Raw genomic sequence first — 21,455 nt, 5'->3', positions numbered from 1 at the left:
TTGCAACTTTTACATTTTTTCCAATAAATACTGAAATTTTAAACCGATGAAATAATATTACCAATTAAGTAATACAGCGCAAGTTACAATTGAAGTTTTTTGTGTTTCGTCTAATTTTTATTTATTCAAATACCATGAATTTCAAGCATCTGTATTAACTGAGAAAAAGAAATAGAGACACGAAATGTGAAAAATAATTGTGGTGCGAAAATAAAATACTTTGTTTCATGCTTGAATAAAATTAAAAATTAGAAATTCTTTCATCGTTGAAACCTTTTTTAAAAAATTCCCTTAGTTACTTCCCTTTATTTTTAATTATCATTATCATGATGCCTGGCCATTTCTAAATTATAGTCTCTACTATAAGGACAGTATAGTTAAACCAAAGTTACTGGATTAGGGTATGGTTTTCAGAATTTTGGCCTTTATTGTGGGGCAGCTTATGTAAACTGAAGTTTACCTAAGCTGGTAGCATTTTGTACCCGATCTACACTCTAGGGTGAGGAACCCACTTATCTAACAAACAAAAAAGTGTGTTTTTAGTCTATTGATATCTCTACAGTTTTTCAAATCGAGTTCCTTTACGTTTTAGTGGATACTATTGTGAAATGTCACTTACCAATGAAAAAAGCGCTGACATTGTCTTCACGTATGGATGACCTGACGGTAATGAAGTTTAGGCGCAGGGCTTGTACCAGGAGCATTATTCAGATTGGAGATTACCAAAGTTCAGGGCATTTCAAAACATCTTTCGTCGGCTTAGTGAAGTTGGCATTGGCTATAACACGGCACGTGGGTTTAAGAAGATCATGCAAAAAGAATCACGTTTCGCCGCTTATTGTTTATTACATTGAATTTATTATCAGAATATATTCATTTCATCGAAGTACCATTATTTAGAATTAGTTAAAATTTTCGAGAAATGAAATTAACAACTTCCACAACCTCCACGAATGGGCTCCTAAGGACGAGATTACTAAACTCAATAAGAACGTTTATTGAGTTCAGCAAACAAGTTGGCAGTTGAATTGGCGAATCAATCAGATATTTTACAGAACGAAAGAAGAAATGACGATAGAGGTGGCCACCACGGAAATAAGAAATAGAGCTCGTGTCTATTAAAAATGGCAGATTACATTTTAAGCATGAAAAATGAATGGTTTAAACGCAATTGTATTAAAAGCAGTTTCATTTAATTTTATTTCAATTTTACAATTATTTCTCACGTTACAATGTCTTTATTTTTTCACTCAGTTAAGATTTATGCTTGGAGTTCATGGTATTTGATTAAATAAAAATTAGATAAAACAAAAACTTTGAAACTTAGATATCAATTGTAATTTTATGTATTACCGACTAAGTATGACACTGGGTTATTTATTGCAAAAAATGCAAAAATTGCAATAAAAAAAACTAAAAACAGACATCGACCTATGTATTTTTGGCTTCAAATGTTCGAAATTAAGTCATATATGATCTTTTTAAAGAATTTCTTGCATATTTTTGCCTTTTCTTCAGACCTTATTTAAATATTTTTTAATAAATCTTTTAATAGATTTATTTATTTGAAATATTTTTAATCGGTTTTATTTTTTTCATACCGAGAGAGAGCCTTTTTTCTTATCCTAAACATAAACTTCAGGTTTTCTGTAAGCCAAGGAGTTGGACGCTTTTTTAGTTTAAAGCTTCCATATGAAGCATGTACAACAAACCATTGGTTTACTTTCTCGTAAAAGAACTTAGAATTTCATTAGTATCGGACATGAGACAATATACTCAAATTAAAAAAGTGGAAGTATGGGTTTTACTTTGGGGCATTTTATTTTAAATAAAATCAGTTAATGATCTAAAATGTGGTCTATTTCCGATACTTTCACGTTATCAACCAAGGATTCATTACTACATAACCATAGATCTATGTAAAGGGTGAACGATCACCAATACTTGTTGGGCATATAATTTGTTTTGTGCTAAATTATATATTTTTAGATATCTATAAAGCAAATTCCTTTATAGATGTCTAAAAATATATAATTTAGCACAAAACAAATTATAGGTAGGAATCGACGAATTTTATGAGTGATATCTCATCTTCAAAATAAATCATATATATCCTCCAATACCTCCTTACTACGAACCATATTATTACCAGGTGGTCTGTACAAGGACCGAAGACACAATTTCCTGCCACTACATTTACCTGTAATTTACACATGTTGGTCATTATAAAATTTATTATCAAGCTTTATAGTTACAAATTAATAGAATTCTTAATATAAAAAACTACACTGCGGCCTCTACCATCCATATACCTTCTCACAATATTATTGTAACGATATTAGCAACGCCACCAATACCAGCTTTGGACTTGCTGGTTTAATGGCTTTGCTACGATCTGCCAGCACGATTTGGAGATTCGGAAAAATCGTCGGGTATGTACCCAGTTCCCCGAATCGATATTTTCACAATTGTTAATACTGAAATGCACGGTGACGCTTCCCCCACGATGAACCTGGCATCATCCGGCCTGGCTACCGACGTGAATAGGTTCAGCTACCACTGGCAAAGGGCAGGAAAGGATCTAGGAAGGGGTGCCAAAGGATAGGAAAGGAAAGAACGACTACGTATTGACGTGAAGGATGACGCGGAAGTAGGCTTGATGCTTTCACTAAATTTAATTCTTAAAGGCACGTTATATCCAACGGCAAGGGGTAGGAAAGGGTTTAGGAAAGGAATCTGAAGGATAGGAAAGGAAAAGAACGACTATGTGTTGGCTGGGTGAAGGATGACGCGGAAGTGTGTGGCCAGTTTTTTTTTGTCATTCCAGAATGACACAAGCGACAAAATAATTAGGTATGTGCAACATACGTCCCAGATGCTTATTGGAAAGTAGTAGGTAATCACATTTCATATTTTAGGCGTAAGTCTTACTTATTAGTTATTGATTATTTTTGTAAAGTTTATTGAGAGTCAACAACTTAGTCAAGGGGATACATCTTATATATTTATAGTTTTAAAGTCACATTTTGCTAGATATGGTATACCAAATATTTTATATTGTGATACTGGTACTCAGTATAATAGTAATAAATTTGACGAATTTGCTAAAAAATTGCAATTTTAAAAAAATTATATGTCGAGCACGTATTAGCATTAATCCAACGGTATGTCAGAAAAATATATTCAAAATCTATATCTTATTATCTTTATAACTTTTAAAAACCTGCTTAAAAGAATTTTACGGTAAAGAGCCTGATTAGGCTATGACAGTGTATCGTAATACCCCAATTGACAGTGTTTGTAATGAAACATCCTCTAAATTATTATTTGGTAGTAAGCTTAATGCCTATTTACCTGTTAAAGATACTTTCAAGGGCTTCTGAAAAAATCATATCCAGAAAAAATTATAAATAATTTAATAGATATGTAATCACATTTAAATAATAAACAGTAAAATAAAAAACAGTAACAAAAATACAAATATTATCATGATTTTAAGCATAACAACTTAAAAAAAAAACATGAAAAGGACGAGATAGTTTATGATGAAAATAATATGACCGCAGCAAGATCCTATTTTGTTAAGCTTTCTAAGGTAATGTTATTAAAGGAAATAGGTAAATACAAGAGAAATATATCAATACAAATACAACATTTCGAGTTAATAATAATCAACCTGCTGTAGCAAATATAAATGATCGGTCCTACGAGGATACCAATAATTTGAAAACTGACAACTTTTTAAATTGTTTCTATTTATCTATTACACAAAGTATTAATAATGAGTCGCCTAAAAATAAAAATCTTATAAAAAACCCTGTTTCAGGATTTTGTCGTACTTTAAAGACTCTTCTCTTTTGTTGGAAAAGTAAATGTCATGAGTTAGTTATTCCGTGTGGATCACCTTAAATTCATGTAAATTCACGTTAAGTATCATATGCTTGATACTTGATTATATGTATTGACATGTGGACTTCCGCGTTACCTTTTACCACGAACTTCATAAATATACCTGCAGCCGGACTCTGTGTCATATGGAATTCCACTGCTTGATTCGTTTCCACACATCCCGAACACTGTACTCGATAAATGTTGCCAAAACGCGACTCGTTTGATCGCTTTGAAGCAATACGTCTAGTTTTAGGTTAGGTACATGTTGCTAAACTACACCAAAGATCAAACAAAAACATAAAAGTAAAATAAATCTAAATTTCGATATACTTATCATGTTTATTTATCATATTATTTCTTTCTTTATTCTAAATAGCCGTTTAAATCATGTGTCCTCGATACAGAAAAGATTACTTTCTTCCTTCAGCTGACGATGCTGACGTCTCCCAATTTGCTGCTCTTAAGTCCTCCAACCGCTCCTCCTCTTCAGCAGCTAATATGTTATCTACTTTTATGGGCAACATATAGCCAAAGACCGGTTAAAAGACCTGTCACTAGCCGAATTTCGCGTCTTTTTAGGCGTAGTAGATTTTTGGTGAGACAGGCAGAGGGCCCACCTATGTGCGCTTTGGCCTGTCTTATACCAGGGGACTCAGTCCATCTTCGGTGGATCCACTTGTCCAGCAGACCCTTCATTGACGCGAACGCTACGCATTTGGCATACCAATTATGGGTTCCGGCCCCATCGGCCAATTCGCGGATCCCAGTCTGGCAAGAGAGTCCGCTTCCTCATTACCTGCATGGCCTGCGTGGCCAGGTATCCAGACGAGCTGGATCCTGCAGCCAACCTGCACCAGTTTTTTCAGGACTTTTATGCACTCTAATACAAGCTTGGAGCTTACCTTTGCGGCCGTGATAGTCTTAATGGCAGCTCTGCTGTCCGAGCATATTGATACGACTGTATTTTGGTGTCCGCAGCTTAGGATTTTCTGTCCGCATTTTAATACAGCGAATACTTCGGCCTGGAAGACAGTGACGTGCTCCTCCAGCGAGTATGCCCTACTGGTATGTGGGATCCCACCACAAAGCCCTGATCCAGCTCTGTTATTCATTCTGGAGCCATCTGTGTACCAGATGGTCGCCCTATTTAGCAATCCAGGTCTGTTGGAATGCTGCCACTGCTCTCTGCCTGCAATGTGCGTCACGAATCCCTCGCACTCCACAGTCACTGGAGCCATGCAGTCACTGCCCATCAGAAGGAGAGGACATTCCTGTATGGCCTGTGACCAAATTTTTGCGTGACCGGTGTCGCCAGCACGTAGTTCGCCGAGGGCGTATAGTCTGTACGCGTCCTCATTGCCTCGAATTGTACAATGAGGTCCAGAGGCGGAAGGCTCAGCAGAGCGCACAAGTTGGCTTCATAGTTGGCTTCACTGCTTATATAATTACATATAATATAGAGTTGTCTGGATTTGAACTTGAAAAGTTTAGAATTTCATGCCTTAAATTCTGTCAAGAGCTTCTAGACCAAATAAAAACTGGATTTTCATTCTCAAGAAACGATTTTAAATACGTGACTTTTATTATACCCAGTAATATATATAATAAAGTAAATATATCAATAATGCCTTTGGTTTTGCAGTTTTCCAATTTAATTACTGAAAATAACTACAATAGCATAGATAGAGAATGGCGCCTTTTGCTCAGTGGTTTGGGAGACTTTAAAGAAAAGGATTTTCATCTTTTTTGGAAATATGTTTCTAATTTAAAAAAATTAGAGGTCAAATAGTGTTTCCTATTGTTTTAAAGCTTCTGCACCATATTTAAATTTTGCCACATAGTAGTGCTTGTGTCGAAAGAATTTTTTCGATTATAAATTTAAATAAAATAAGAACTCGAAATAGATTGAGTTCTAATTCTTTTTCAGGCATTTTGCACTCAAAAAGATCATTTACGAAAACTTTGACTTGCTTTAATTGGGAAATAGATAAAACAATGGTAACCAATATACCGATTCTGTAAATCTAATTCTTTCATCTTCAGACGACGAAAACTAAGTCTTATATTTTTTTATTGATGTGCGTGTGTTTTCTATCCTTATTCCTGTTATGTTATTTTTAAAATTAATTAAAAAAAAAATTCCTTACCCATAACTACATTTTTCGAATAAAACTGTTCATAGTCGTCTGGGCAAGTGAAAATCTAACAACGCAAACGACCATTAATAGCAGTAGTCTGAAAAGTATGGAAGCGTTAAAAACTATTGCTAAACTGTAGGCGTAACAAGATCTCAATCTTCGCCATCTTCCTCCAAAATTTTCCTCCTTTACACGAACAATTAGTACCTACAACTGATCCATCTGCATTACTTATCTGTAATTCATAAAGATTTGTTTTAAAACCAAAATTTTAAGTACAGTCTTTTTAGATTACTACATTTCTAAAAAATATACGAAATTATTATACAAAATATATCAAAATTATACAAACAATTATATTTGATATGATTTTTCCAAGTACAGTTAAAAACATTGTATTGAACTAGGTTAATTCACAATAAATGCACGTGCGAATTTTCAGCGTGTTCTTGAGGCTAGAAATGGGGTTTCTATCAACAGGGTCCTAACCCAAACCTATGTAATTCGGTCGCATTTCGGTTAAACACGTTTGACTTTGACGCTGATAAACTTTTTTTATAATCTGAATCTAAAAAAATGCTAATAGATGCATACAGAAATTCTCACGGATTCTTATTATTTAACGCACTTCTCATGAAATTTAATTCCATATTAACAACATTTAAACAGAGTTATAAATTAAGTAGTATATACGTTTTTTACGCTTAGTTGTCAAACATTATTATGAAATCATGCCTTTAAAATGTTATTTTTGATACATCAAATCAACATTTTATTACAAAGTAAGACTTTTGTGGAAAAATGTATGCATCAAAACACGTTACTATCAGCTAAAGTTACTTAAGTGCTAATGCTATGTTTTCTCAAACCATGTAATTAAGAAAAAGATAAACGTGTACAACTAGATAATACAGGTTTTCGAGCTTTTTAGTGATATTTGCAACTGGTGTTTCTCTCAAAACTACGATTCAATATTTATTTAGGTATCCCCTGAATAAATATTGAGACATCTCTTCGCTCCTCGAACACTTCACTGACCTGGAAACTCATCATGAGTTTTCTAACTTTTCTTACCGATTTTCAACGAAAGCAAGTAAACTTTACAGCTTGAAAACGATTTTTTATTACCAAAGACATTTCTTTGCTACGATTTTATCTGGAAAATCTAAAGTATTCTAAATTACAAAAAGCACTTTTATGACATGTGACTAATGTTCATCATGGCATATGTTGTTATTCGATTCTTATTTGTTTTCAAAATATAGGATAAATATAAACAAACAAAATTTCCCACATTAACATGATTTTATAATTATAGCGATGGTACTATTAATAAATGTTCAAAAATACCCCTGTTAATCTCTAAACGCATACTATATCGTTTGCGAAGGGCCCTTGTTGCTTTTGTAAGTGATTCATGCCTCTCTTTGATAAGCAATGCCACATTTGTAATGCGTTGATTTTGCGTCGAATTCTCAAGTATCAACCTTCATTTTGTACACCTCATTTTAAACTAGCCCAATAAACAGTAGCCCATTGTGAGGTCTGGAGATCTTGAAGACCAACTAATAGGACCACAGCGACCAATCTATAGCCTTGGAAATTCTTCGTCCAAGTATTACTTGACCTGAGCCGATTAAATAACTATTGACCATACCACACCACAGGTTTATCGAGAACTTGTACTGAAAATTAGTTTTTGACTATGGATTTTCATCTGATCATACGTGAGAGTTAAGAGTACTATTGATGACATCACAGGTGAATGCTACTGCATCGGTAAAAAGTATGCGCAATACCACAGAGCGATTATTAATTTATCCAACCACGAAATTGACATTTTAATTGCACTATAATTTATAAATAAATGAAAATCGAATAAAAATATATTAGTTCCATAAGCTTATTTTCATTGTACGTACCGGGTGTACAACTAAGAGAGGTCGCCGGCCATATCTGACTAACTACTCATCGCACAGCGTAGGGAAAACAATATTTCTGATAAAAGCGGCAAAGAGAAATTGCTGGAAATTATTTACAAGTTCGTACGATGACCGCTAGGGGGCGTAATACAAGATTGAAATAGAAAAAAATTGGTTTTATTGAAAATATTCAAAGTAAATCCTACAAAAGAATGCTGCCATTTAAAAGTATTATAAATTTTAAACATTTTTTATTTTAAACTTTTTTCTTTAATCTGTCAAATAATAGGTGGGGGAAGGGTTGAATATTTATATCTAAAATTCTTGATAACTTTGGATTGGCCTAACTAATTTTAACGAGCTTACTTTTATTTTAAAGGATAATTATTAGGCTTTTATGTGATATAATTACTTAGCCGTTTTAGTTATTTTGTTGAGCGCTAGAGGGCGGTTTATTTTAATTTGTACTTTTTCAGAGATTTTCTGGCAAATATTCAATACAACAATGTAATTTTTTTCATTTAGGCTAAAAGAGCATGAAAAAACATAGAAACTGGTGCAAACCGCAACTCGATATCTTATTTTATTCCGAAATTATAAATTAAAATGTTTTTGAACAATGAAATTTATCGCCGCAATGGCATTATTGCGTCACATAGTCAATAGTAAGCTTTGGAAACAAATGAATTTGATAAATATTTTCGGGGCCATGATAAAACATTTATGATCGATGTCAAATGTAACGTCGAAGACAGATTTTGAAATCATTTAAGTTTTTCAAATGCCAAACGTAATTCCAAACGACATAGCTTTTGATATGCTAGCATTGTATTTTGAGTTAATACAAAATGCACGCATTGCAGCCCGTATATATGCCCAAAGATATCCTGACAGAAGACACTATAATCATAGAGTCTTTACCGGTTTAGCTACCAGGCTAAGAAATACTGAAATTATTCGCGGCAATATTCATCGAAGACGAAGGCGAGGGCACATAGAGGCAAACGTTATAAATATTTTGGCCTATATTGAAATAAACCCTCACATAAGCATCCGAAATATTTCTAGGGAATTGGGAGTGTCCCTCGATACAGTAGAAAATATTCTGAAAGAGCACAGGTACCTATTTTTATTTGTTACAACACTAATAAGCATCCTATTATCTTATATTTATTGTTTTTTTACTTAGACTTCATCCATATCACGTGGTTCTGCACCAGGCGCTTCTCGAAAAAGACTTTGATAACAGACTTAATTTCTGTTATTGGCTGTTGAACATGGTTAGAGAAGATACCTGATTTATCTCGAAGATATTATGGACGGACGAGGCATCATTTAGCAATGATGGTGGTGTAAACCTGCATTATTGGGCAGAACAAAATCCCTGTTGAATTTGCGAGACTCAACACCAAGGCAGATGGACTATAAATGTGTGGTGCGGAATTATTGGCAGAAAAATTATTGGTCCTTCCTTTTTCAATCAAACACTTTCTGGTAATGTGTATTTGATTTATTTGCAAAATAATCTCCCGGGGTTACTAAAAGATGTTGATTTGGAAACACGAGGGCAAATAATTTTCCAACATGATGGTTGCCTTGCACATTTTGCACTTCAAGTTCGTCAATACTTAACCAGGCAGTATCGTGAATAGGAAGAGGAAGTATTTTTCCTTGACCTGCTCGATCCCCAGATCTGACTGTTCTAGATTTTTATTTGTGGGGAAGGATTAAAGATTTAGTTTTTGTCACCCCACCCAAAACTCAAAACGACATGCAGGACCAAATACGCAATGCAATATGTATGCGCTTACCCACAGCAGAAATCAGAAACAGCGGTTCTGTTAACGACGCAACGACCTCGACTGTGCGTTGAAAATGAAGGAAAACAGTTTGAGCATCTAAGAGTTCTAAGACATTATTAAAAATATAAAACAATTTATTTATTACAAAAATTTGAGTTCTGGAGTTTTATTTTTATTGTTCAAAACATTTTAATTAATATTTTCGGAATAAATTAAGATATCGAGTTGCGGTTTGCGCCAGTTTTTATGTTTTTTTATGCTCTTTTAGCCTAAGTAAAAAAAAATGATATCGTTGTATTTAATATTTGCCAGAAAATCACTGAAAAAGACCAAAATAACACAAACCGCCCTCTAGCGCTCAACAAAACAACTAAGTTGGCTAAGTAATTATACCACATAAAAGCCTGATAATTATTCTTAAAAAAAAGTAAGCTCCTTAAAATTGGTTAGGCCAATCAAAAGTTATCAAAAATTTTAGATATAAATATTCAACCCTTCCCCGACCTATTACTTGACAGATTAAAAAAAAAGTTTGAAATAGAAAATGTTTAGAATTTATCATACTTTAAAATGGCATTATTCTTCTCTAGGATTCACTTTGAATATTTTCAATAAAACCAATTTTTTTTATTTCAATGTTGTATTACGCCCTCTAGCGGTCATCGTACGAACTTGTAAATAATTTCCAACGATTTCTCTTTACCGCTTTTATAAGAAATATTTTTTTCCCTCTGCTGTGGGATGACTAGTTACTGAGATATGGCCGGCGACCTCTCTTAGTTGTACACCCGGTACAATACTCACCTGAAGTTTGTTGTATTCCTCCCGACTTACCCTCTTTAAGTGCTTATTTTCGTGCCATTAAAAACAAATAATCAAAAATAAATTTTAAACACTACTGCCCTACTTATACCTCAGTTAATATTAACTTTTATTGATATGGGTAAATACAGTGCATCCGTAAAGTAGCGGATAAATTCAATAAAAATGAAATTGACCGGTTCTGAAAAAAATGCCTGAACCTGTCGATTTTAATATTTGGCTTAGAGTTTTTCTACGTGGAAATTAAATATACTGGATGACTCAAAAAAATCGATATGACGTTATCAATATGTTTTTTAAATGGAAACCACCATTTTTTAATGCAGAATCAGAAATAACGCATTTTTTTACAAAGGATTTCGTGCAAATCAATAGTAGTTACATAAGCGATTTTGAACGAAAAATTATGATAAAATGTAAAATTACAGAAATACCTATCTAAATTAAATGTTGGTATCTAGGTTTTCTAGTTGTCGTTGTTGTTGTCAGTGTCAAAAAGTTAATGTATTTTGCTACAACTATTTGAAGTATTTTTACATTTGCAAGTGGTGTTTATTCAGTGTTTATAGAGTGTTATCTTGCATTTCATTAGTAACTACACTTTATTACCTACTGTGATTGTATGTAATGGGAAAATTAACCGAACGATGTAATGAAAAAATCGAAATCTTGTGCATGAGTGGTTTCGGAGATATGTCAGTTCTTTAATGCAACTCATCCTGATCGGTCGCCTATTAGCCAAAGCATGGTAAGCAAAGTTGAAGCTAAGTTTCGTGAATTCGGGCATGTTCGGGATACTCAAAAAGCTGGTCGGGGTTCAATAACTGATGAAGATGAGCTTAACGTGCTGTTAACGATCCAAGATAATCCCAAAGCCGCAATCACAGGCACGGCTTCTAATGTTAATTTATCGCGATCTACTGTACAGGGTGTCCCAAATTCGAGGGTGACCATTGGGATCTCGGACACCGTCAGAGCTATGGGGTCGGTTAAATGGAGGCAAAGTTGCGCAATTTGGAGCTTAATAAAATGACTTTTAAAAAATTTTAAAATTCCGTATACTTCCGGAGATATCCAAAAAATCCGTAATTTGTCAAAATCGTTTTTACCTTCTACCGACTTTATTTAAAGAGATATCGGAAGACTAAAAACAGTTTTTCATTGCCACTTTTTATGCTCTACAACATGATGCAAAAAAAATAATCCGAGGTTTCGTTTTTTTTCGATCATCATCAACTATATTTTTTCTTATTGGTGCCATATTGGATTTTCTCATTTTTAAAAAGTATTATTAATTGCCTTTAAAATGAGGTATCGCACATGTTTGATTACTACTTCTAGTACTTCCCATAAGAACTCCATGAGTGCAAGAGAGAAAGATATATCAATGGGATTTCTAAATAAATTGATTTTATATAAATTGAAGCTATAAAATACTCTGTACTTGATATAGTTTTTTTTAAACCAATTTAATAAAAATGTATCCTTTCATTTTATTAAGTTTAACCGACTAATGTTATTTTGTCATGGCCCACTATATAAATCCAAAAATTGAAAATATTAGGTTAGGAAAGGACACATTTTCATTGAATTGGTTTAAAAAAACACTATATCAAATACTGAGTATTTTATAGCTTCAGTTTATATAAAATCAATTTATTTGGAAATTCCATTGATATATCTTTCTCCCTTGATATATATGTCTCTTTAAATAAAGTCGGTAGAAGGTAAAAACGATTTTGATTGAATTGATGAATTTTCGATTTTTTTCGGATAACTCCGGAAGTATCCGGAATTTTAAAATTTTTTGAACGTCATTTTATTAAGCTCCAAATTGCGCAACTTTGCCTCCATTTAACTGACCCTGTAACTCTTACGTTTTCCGAGATTCCAATGGTCACCCTCGAATTCGGGACACCCTGTACATAAAGTATTGAAAAAAGCAAAGTTTCACCTTTATAAAATATTCTTACTGCAAGATCTATCAGAAGATGATTTTGATCCCCGAAATGAATTTTGTGAGCAAATACAGCAATTATGTAATGATAACAATAATTTTGTAAAACGGATAATATTTTCTGACGGAGCAACGTTTACTCTAAACGGCCAGAACATGTGGACAGATAGAATTGTTGATACTGGGCGACCGAAAACCCTCATTGGTTCACAGAATATCATACACAACACCCTCAAAAAGTCAATGTGTGGTGCGGTATAGTGGAAGGAAGAGTTTTAGGACCTTACTTTTTTGATGACACTCTCATTTTTGCTCAAAATTGCTTATGTAAACACTATTAATTTGTACCATATCGTCTGTAAAAAAATCGTTCTTTCTGATTCTGTATTCAAAAATGGTTGTTTCCATTAACAAAAAAAACATACTGATGACATCATGTTTTTTTTGAATCACCTTGTATATTTAATTTCCACGTAGACAAACCCTAAACCAAATATTGAAATCGACAGGCTCGGCCGTTTTTTCAGAAACGGTCCATTTCATTTTTATTTAATTTATCCGCTACTTTACGGATGCACTGTATATCTAAATCGTAACATTATTCCGTAAGGAGGCTGATATTTTTCCGTGTGTCATTTTATTTTTATATATATAATTATATTTATATAAAATTTAAGATTCATAATTGTTGAACTAAAGATACATATAGCAGTGTGTGTCTACCTTATTTTTCTTTCCACCAAAACTGCGATCAAAGAAGAATCAAAAGCAAAACAGAAAAAAAAGAAGAAGCTGTACGCGCTCTCTCCTTTCCGCATTTCTTCCATGGCCCGTCAAAGTCTTGTGACAGGAGGACGGTCGATGCCGGCAAGGCATCAGTCGCGTGTCGACCTTCTTCTACTTCTTCAGCAATTTCTTCGCGGATTTCATTCGAATGCGGTGATTCTCTTCGCGCTTAAACTCGTTTAATTATTTACCTTTAACGCGCGCCGACTAATTTTTTAAAGAAATTTTCTTGACTTTTGGTTTTTCTGTGGTAAATAAAATTATTTTTAAGGACTGAAAATAAGAAAAAAAACTGAGGGAGTTTGACATTTTGTAAAAGATAATGTGAGTACGGATAATTTTATAGAATAGTTTTTTAAGCGAATATTAAATAAATTTAACGGTAATTTTCATAGAGTCAATTATTATTTCTCTTGGATATCTATTAAATTCCATTTAAAAAAATAAATGTGTTCAGATTTTCAATTTTAAAATTAAGAATAATAAACCTAATATAAAGTCAAGTCTGTTTATTTGCATAAAGTCACCAAAAATATGGAAACCTTAATTTGTTTTGTCCTTGGAAACCTTAAATTTTTATCGTCTTTATTATAGTAAAATGGAAAAATAGAAGATAAACGAAAAATTATTGCTTTATTACATACAGGATGCCTCCGTGTAAGTCGGAAGCGTTGATCTCTTTGTTAATATTTAAGATACAGGTCAATTCGTAAGCTAGCTTTTTTTAATAGAAATGTTTATTTACACTAATAGCCTAAACTAAAAAGTTATAGCCATAATAATATTGCCAAACGTAGGCAAGTTGGCTTTAAACTTTGTGAGAGCAAAACAAATAAATCATTGTTTGAATAATAAAATGACAGATTTACACGTTAGCAGACTTTGTGAATTTTTTAATATCAAAATTAGTAAAATGCCTTTTACGCATATTAAAAAATGTGATATGTTAAAATGTTACCTTGTATGCCGAAAAAATAGCGACAGAGCGCTAGAGGCGTATTGCCAGAGCTTTCAGTCCCGTACTTGCTAAACCGAAGATAATTTTTAATTTCCTAAAGAACGAAAATATCTTTAAAAGAACTAGAAAAAGGATGTAAAAATTTCTATTAAGCAAAAAAAGGTAGAATGTAAAAGTAAAATGTACTATTGAAGCTCATATGGATTCAAATGGAGAGATATAACTCAACTAGAGATTTAGGAAGATCTTAGTAGCAATATGGCGGATATTAAAAAAACATAAATTTATGCCACATATGTATCAACATTGCAGGACTGACGGTAACGAAAGAAGATTTGCTTTTTTCAACTGGTTACTTAATGGATATTAAACAAATGATAATATTTTAAACTGTATTAAAATGTATACTATTGGTCCTAAGAAAATTTTTTCAATTTTTTTTTGGAGTTTACATAAAGAATGAAATATATAAAAACAATACAGAACCATTGAGGAACTTCAAACACATATTAGGCAAATAATTGGATCAATAGATGGAAGATTTATCTTAAAAGCTACAAGACGCGTGCTTAAGTGTGCTCAGAAATGTATTGAATAAGATATTTTTGTTAATTTATTGTAAATTAAGTAACTTTACTAGATGATATTTTTATATTTTAAAGACAAGTTGCTTAACTTTGATAAAACCAGTATTAATATCGCTATAACTTTGTTATTTTTAGGTTTAGGCTATTAATGTAAAAAACCGTTTTATTAAAAAAATTATTACCTTTTGATTTATGTCAAAATATTCAGAGGATTCCATCTAATTTTTTCATTCCACAAGTACCATTTTAATCAACGGAAGAATTTTTACTAGTTTGCTAATTTAACCAAACCTGTATCTTAAATATTCAAAGATACCAATAGTGCCTACTGAATCGCAGACACTCCGTATAATTAACAAAAAAATGCAGTAGTGAAAAAATTGAAAAAAAAAGTTGTAAAAAGTATGAAACTTCAGTCTCAGAAGAAGATATTAAAATTTTGTAGCATAGCATTCACTACACTGATGGGTTATTGACCCTCAAGGTATACATAAAAACCGCTACAAATATTCATCCACTCACTTTTTCACGTATTTTTAATAATTATTCACCCGAATTTTTCTGTCTAACTTGAATAAATCTAGACTTGGTGCGCGAAAAGGCACTCTTAAAGAGTAATCCAATTTTGTACAAGGTGAGATTTAGGCTTTAGGTCTTTAACGAAGATATGGCAGCATGCATTTATTTAACTAATCGATATGTAATATTTTTATGTATATAGGCTGTTAGTTAATTGAATGCTAATAATACAGGGGTAAATCTTCGGGTGATTTACTGAAGAAAAGCTTACATCACAATTTGTCTTACACTGCTTAGCTTTTGAGCAATTGGGTGTTAAAATTTAAGAAAAAAAGTGAATTTTTGTCAATTTTTTTATCACTCACATATTTTAATGTCATTTGCTACAAAAACCAAAAATATTCTTTTCTTTAGTACATTGAGACTATGATGCTCAAAGTAAAATCTGTATTGTTGTGACAAATTCATAATGAGTTACTTAATTTATTAGGTATTACGTCACTTATAGCAAAAATCGATTTAGAAATTACTATCTCACACGCTCAAAAATTAAAGGTGTTCTAGTTGTTTTTATCGTTTTTTAATTTTAATATTTATAACAAAGTTAGGTAGGATATTGAAAAGAAGAAACGGGCTCAGAGATTAATATATTAAACCTCAGCTCCTAGGTATATAAAAAAATCTTTTATACCTCAAGTAAACTATTGTATGTTTATATTTTATTATAAGTATCCCGATTTATTATTCGTATTGAATGTATAATTGTGATATGGGTTTAATAAATTATCAGAATTTTCGAAAAAAGCCCCTCTGAATTATTAAATATTGTGATTTTTCTAGTATTTTGCAGATTCTCCTCAATTTTTGTAAATAGTTTTTCTTTTCATGGTCCTATGTTCAAAGTGAAGTGTTGTTATTGTGTGAAAGTGAAATTGAATGATTAATTACTAGATGTTTCTAAACATTTGGACAACAATAACAAATATTTATGGTTATGAATTGATTTAACGTATAATCTTAATATCTTGTAAGATTTTTTTGGGCATTGTTCGTAGCTCATACTATTCGTTCCAGTATAAAAACATATATTTATAAATTAACATGTTTTATAACTTAAAACTAAATCGGACATTCACAAAATTCACAAACGCCCATGCCAAATCAAAGACTAATAATACCATTTCTTCGTACAATAACCCAAATTTTGTTATTATTTATAATTAATTAGAATTTTTTTTTTCAAAACCGCGTTAACTACACTATTAGAGGGACAAAATGTAGATGGTATTATATAATCCAATTTTGTACATGATCAATATTTATGCTTCATTAATAAAATTCCCAACGAAGAGACTTGTTCTTCTCAACTTATGGCAGCATGTATTCACGTAAAATATCTTCATAAACAAATCTTTATAATAATATTTTTATATATACAAAGTAGGTAAGACAAAACGAAACAAGGCTGATATTTCATATACTGCTTTGTAATTTCAACCCCCTCGCGAGGGTAAGTTGCAACTCCAAAATCTGAAATGGGATTAGGGGTCAAGTGATACCTTACTTTAACTTTTAGGTAATTTTATTCTCCTTTCAATGCAGTTTTTTTTTTAAATGGTATGCATTTATTTTTGAGAAAATAGGAAAAAAAAATTAAAAAAAACGAGATAGGAACGATAAAGATTTTTTACTTTTTGAAAAAATTTCAAAACTCGTTAATTCTTATATTGGGGTTAAGTCTTTTGTGCTTTATTTTCAACTTCGTCACGAACCTTACACAGGGATCAACTTCACCCCTAAATAAAAATGGGGTTAAGCTTCATGTGATACCTTAATTTAATGGTCATCAATTATCTTTTCAACATATCCAACATCACCGAACACAAAAATCATTATTTTCAAGATTTATCGCTTAAAACTGTTGAATCAAGATAAACATGTTCACCAAAATTATATAATTGAGCTGGTGGCAAAGTTTGGAAAGACAAGATCAGTTACAAATCGAAAGCCGATTGCTCCAAATTGATGGATAGTTGAAAACGAACCTATGAAAATTGCTCTTTTGAGCCTCGTCAATATGAACCGCAGAATTTTTAAGATACATAAATTTCACCCCTTTAAAATTCATTTTATACAACAATTAAATGAAGATGATTTTGACAGGGATTTTGTAAGATTTTGGCCAAACAAATAATAAATAATGCAAGGGTGGCATTTAATATATTTTTGCATATTTTGTCGTTATTGTTCTGACGAAAATCCAAATCTAGTCTATGAGGTCCAATATTATATCCAATATCCCAAGAAATTAAACGTCTGGGTTGGAATTTATGGCGACTGTTTATTTTTTTTTATCTTCTTTTTTATTTTAATAGAGTACTGAATCTACAATTTATAGAAGACATGATCGATCCTGTATTAACAGAGAGAGAGAGTTAAGAGAGTTAAAGAAAATAATAATAACTACATTGCCAAAGACTTAAGATTTCAACAAGATAGAGCACCTCCTCTTTCTACTATTGCTGTTCGAGAATATTTAAATTGGACGTATCCTGGTCGATGGTTCGGCCGAAGAGGTCCAATACATTGACCGACAAGATCACCTGACTTGACCCCTAACATTTTTATTGATTTTTATATCAATTAAAAAGCAAAATTTATAAAACTTCTGCCAGATTCAATAAATAAACTAAGCCTATTTAAGATTTTTGGGCTGGAGCTCACGCGCACCAGGGGGTTAAAATTGCAAAGCTGATGATATGCACAAATTCTTTTCTCCTCGAAATAAAAATCGACGGGTCCGAGCAATTTTTTTTAACAAGCCGTATATGAAATATCAGCCTTGTTTCGGTTTGATATTATACTTTTTTTTATCCTGTATACTTTTGATCATGTCTTGTACCTTACGTACTTTCTATCATGAATTTCAAATATTTTAAATTTACTTTCGTCGCTAAAAGTACAAAAGAGTTAGTGACCAATTGGGTGGTTCCTCAATCTTCTTCTTACTGCCTAATTCTAAGTCAGTATTTTTTTGTCACATAACCCTAGACATTTTTTTTTGGATCATCAGCAGAAATTCAAAATATTCATTGCTTTTTGGTAAGTTGACCTGCCTGATTCTGGTTAGTAGCAACACAACAGTTATATTAAACTTTTTTAATGTAATTTATTACATTTTTTATTATAAAGATTTTCTTCTTGAAACTATTGTTTCCGACAAGAGGTTCACATATATTTTATTAACAAATTCCATTTAAATTCAGCACATTTTATACTCAAAGTGAAGTCTTGAGTGATTAATTACTAGATGTTTTTAACCGATTGAACAAAACAAATATTTATAGTTATAAAAGGATTTAATGTATAATCTTCAAAATCTCAATAGTTTTATTAATGTTAAACACCTTGTTTCGATTATTAGGAGTTTTTGCATTTCGTTACTTTTATAACATCAATAAAAAATAGGTTTCTATACTTTTCGCTACTACCGAATGTAGTTTTTTCTAAGTAGGCGAAAGACGCTAAAGAAGAATATTTATTTAAAATGCAAAATGTTAAAAAGTAAAATTTCCCTTTTAATAAGGATCATGAAAAAACTTTTTGTTACTTATTTTTGTAATTACGAAACCTACATTTTCCTATAAAGAAACAAAGAGACAATAACTGAAATTTGATATACGAAAGATATTTTGTTTAAAAAAAAGTTTTCTAATATTTTGGACTAAAAGATTTTACTCGGCAAATAACAACCCTTGAGTTATTTTAGAATACTTTCTTCTACCGAAATTTAAAAAAATATTATTTCTTCCTACAATAACCTAGATTTTGTTAGTATTTATCACTAATTAGAAAAAATCCGCATGATTTTCAATGGTAGATCACCCCTAAAAATTTGAGGATAAAAAATGAGAGTTGGAAATATGGCCTAGGTCATAGAAGTGACTTAAGCATTCAAATATTTTTTCAATCACATCTGGTTTGATCGAAAATTACTACAACTTTTTCAATTAAGACCTTTTCTATATTGTGCGATTGTCTCAACTATTGACATAGCCGTGGAAAATATTTAATTAATTTAATTGTTGCAATGAAACATGCCACAACATGATTAAAATAATTAGTATTTAATCAGAGAAGCAGGGAAAATTAGGTTCAATTACTTCGCAGTTTCCTTTTAGGAGGGCGCAAAGAACTTAATATTTTTTTACATTACACAATTTTCAAATGCAAGAAGTCTGAATATTTATCATTTCCCAGATATTTCATATCTTGTTAATGAGCAGCCCTGTACAATATTTTTTATGTTAAAATATGTAAAATTAAATCAACGTTTTCGGAATTATCTTCTTACAATTAATTATGTATAGCTTTTTCTCACTTTTGGCATACAAATACATAGGATGGCAATTTTTTCTATAGCGTCGGTTTTTCCTGTTCTATGATGTATTTCTTCATTTGTGATCCGGTCTCTAAGAGAGACAACCAACATTTGGCGTTCCATAGCCCTTTGAGTTACGCGGATCTTATCTACAATCTTTCTTAGTGTCAATGGTTCCGCATCTTGTATAAGAACACAAGTTTCGTTATCCCTAATTTAATGTCCTAAATATCTATATGATATAGTCTGCTCAATATCTTTTCCAATAACAGAAAGATTACGGTTTAGCACCAGATTCGGCATTGTTTGTATCTTGGTCATGTTGGATTTTAGTCCAGCCTCGAGGGAAATGTGATAGAACTTTTAGCGGATAGTCTTACTCTAGCAGTGGCTTTTTGGTAGATATGTTTCATTGAGTTAAGGTAGTGATGGTCTATTGACAGTTAGTTAGATGCTTTTAGCATTTTCTGCTGATTTATGGTATAGAAGGTTTTTTTATAATCCACGAATATCAGTGCCAAGGGTTTATGTTACTCTGCAGTTTTTTTTATCAAATTCTTTATCGCTAATAGATGGTCGTTAGTGCAATACCCCGATCTGAATCTAACTTGTTCTATGGACTGGTAGACGTCCAACCTAACCTCTGTCTCATTGTAATGATTTTTATGAAGAGCTTGTATATGTGTGAAAGTAAACTGATCGGATGATAGTTTGTCAGATCTCTTTGGAAAAGCTATAGGAACCTTTTTTTATTTAAAATAAGCGAAGCCAGCAAGGAAGATATACGTATGAGTGTGATGGTGAAGGAGCGCAATTTGCCTACCTTGCTAACCTACAAACTCTCCGCCATCACCTGGAGACAAGAATTAGATGCCTCATGCAGGCAAATCGTGAAATGGGTTTTCATGCTTTGTATATTACTTTGAATTATTATCCTATTTTCTGTTCATACCTTACCGCCAAAAAGTTAACCTAACATTTCTGTGTTGAGTAAGTGGTTTACTATCGGTAGTATTTGATTTTGCTTTAGATTATTATGCAAGTCTATAAAAATTATCTACTCTGGATGTGTTCAATTATTAAATGAGATGTCTTTTCTTCTTCGAGGCGGAAGCACACTAGTGATGGAGATCACAATGTTTAGATAACATGTAACAATAATAACTTTTAGACTGTTATGTCTCTTTTCCTATGTAATAAAATAATATCTGCATTGTTCCAATGCTATGGGATAGTTCCTTAGTAAATACATTTGTATTTCAACTATATCTACTATATCTTCAACCTTTTAGCAGGATGCCGTCGCTATTTATTCAAATTAGAAGAAGTGTGTTTCGATACATCTTTTAAAAATGCAATAAATTTTCTCTAGAATAGCCCGTTGTTTTAAATTTGAGTGCCACGCAATAGAGTTTCAAACATTTTAAAGATCAGGGGTGCTATTGAATAGGCCACGAGAACTAGAATGCTGGGGCCGTCTGGAGCTGCCATCGGTGCAGATCTGGCTGGAAAACTGACACGTTGCACACAAGTCAGTCCATCCTAAGCCCTATGCGAAAGCCGATATTGGTGTGGTGTAGATTTATTCAACAAGACGATAATATCTTTTACCTATCTTCTAATTAGATTTTATACACACTCATAAGCAGGTTTCTATTCCCGAATATCGAGGCGGAACCGTTAATAACTCGG

At 32.2% G+C, this 21,455-nt stretch overlaps 1 protein-coding gene across 2 annotated transcripts in view; it reads left to right on the top strand.

Moving 5' to 3' along the window:
* Positions 1–11,102: 11,102 nt before the first annotated feature.
* The window catches only part of LOC126734690 (uncharacterized), a 205,792-nt gene continuing 195,439 nt past the window's right edge, over positions 11,103–21,455 (top strand). Inside the window, exon 1 of one of the 2 annotated variants that reach the window (XM_050438399.1) lies at positions 11,103–11,323. The gene's annotated coding sequence lies outside the window, so the exon portion shown is untranslated. Of the gene's footprint in view, positions 11,324–13,474; positions 13,643–21,455 lie in introns of those variants that run through there. The other variant, XM_050438400.1, reaches the window with a different exon arrangement.

The sequence above is a fragment of the Anthonomus grandis genome, chromosome 3, assembly GCF_022605725.1.
Source record: "Anthonomus grandis grandis chromosome 3, icAntGran1.3, whole genome shotgun sequence".
NCBI lineage: Eukaryota > Metazoa > Arthropoda > Insecta > Coleoptera > Curculionidae > Anthonomus > Anthonomus grandis.
Note: the sequence above shows the minus strand (reverse complement) of the source record. Positions and strands in the feature narration are given on the sequence as shown.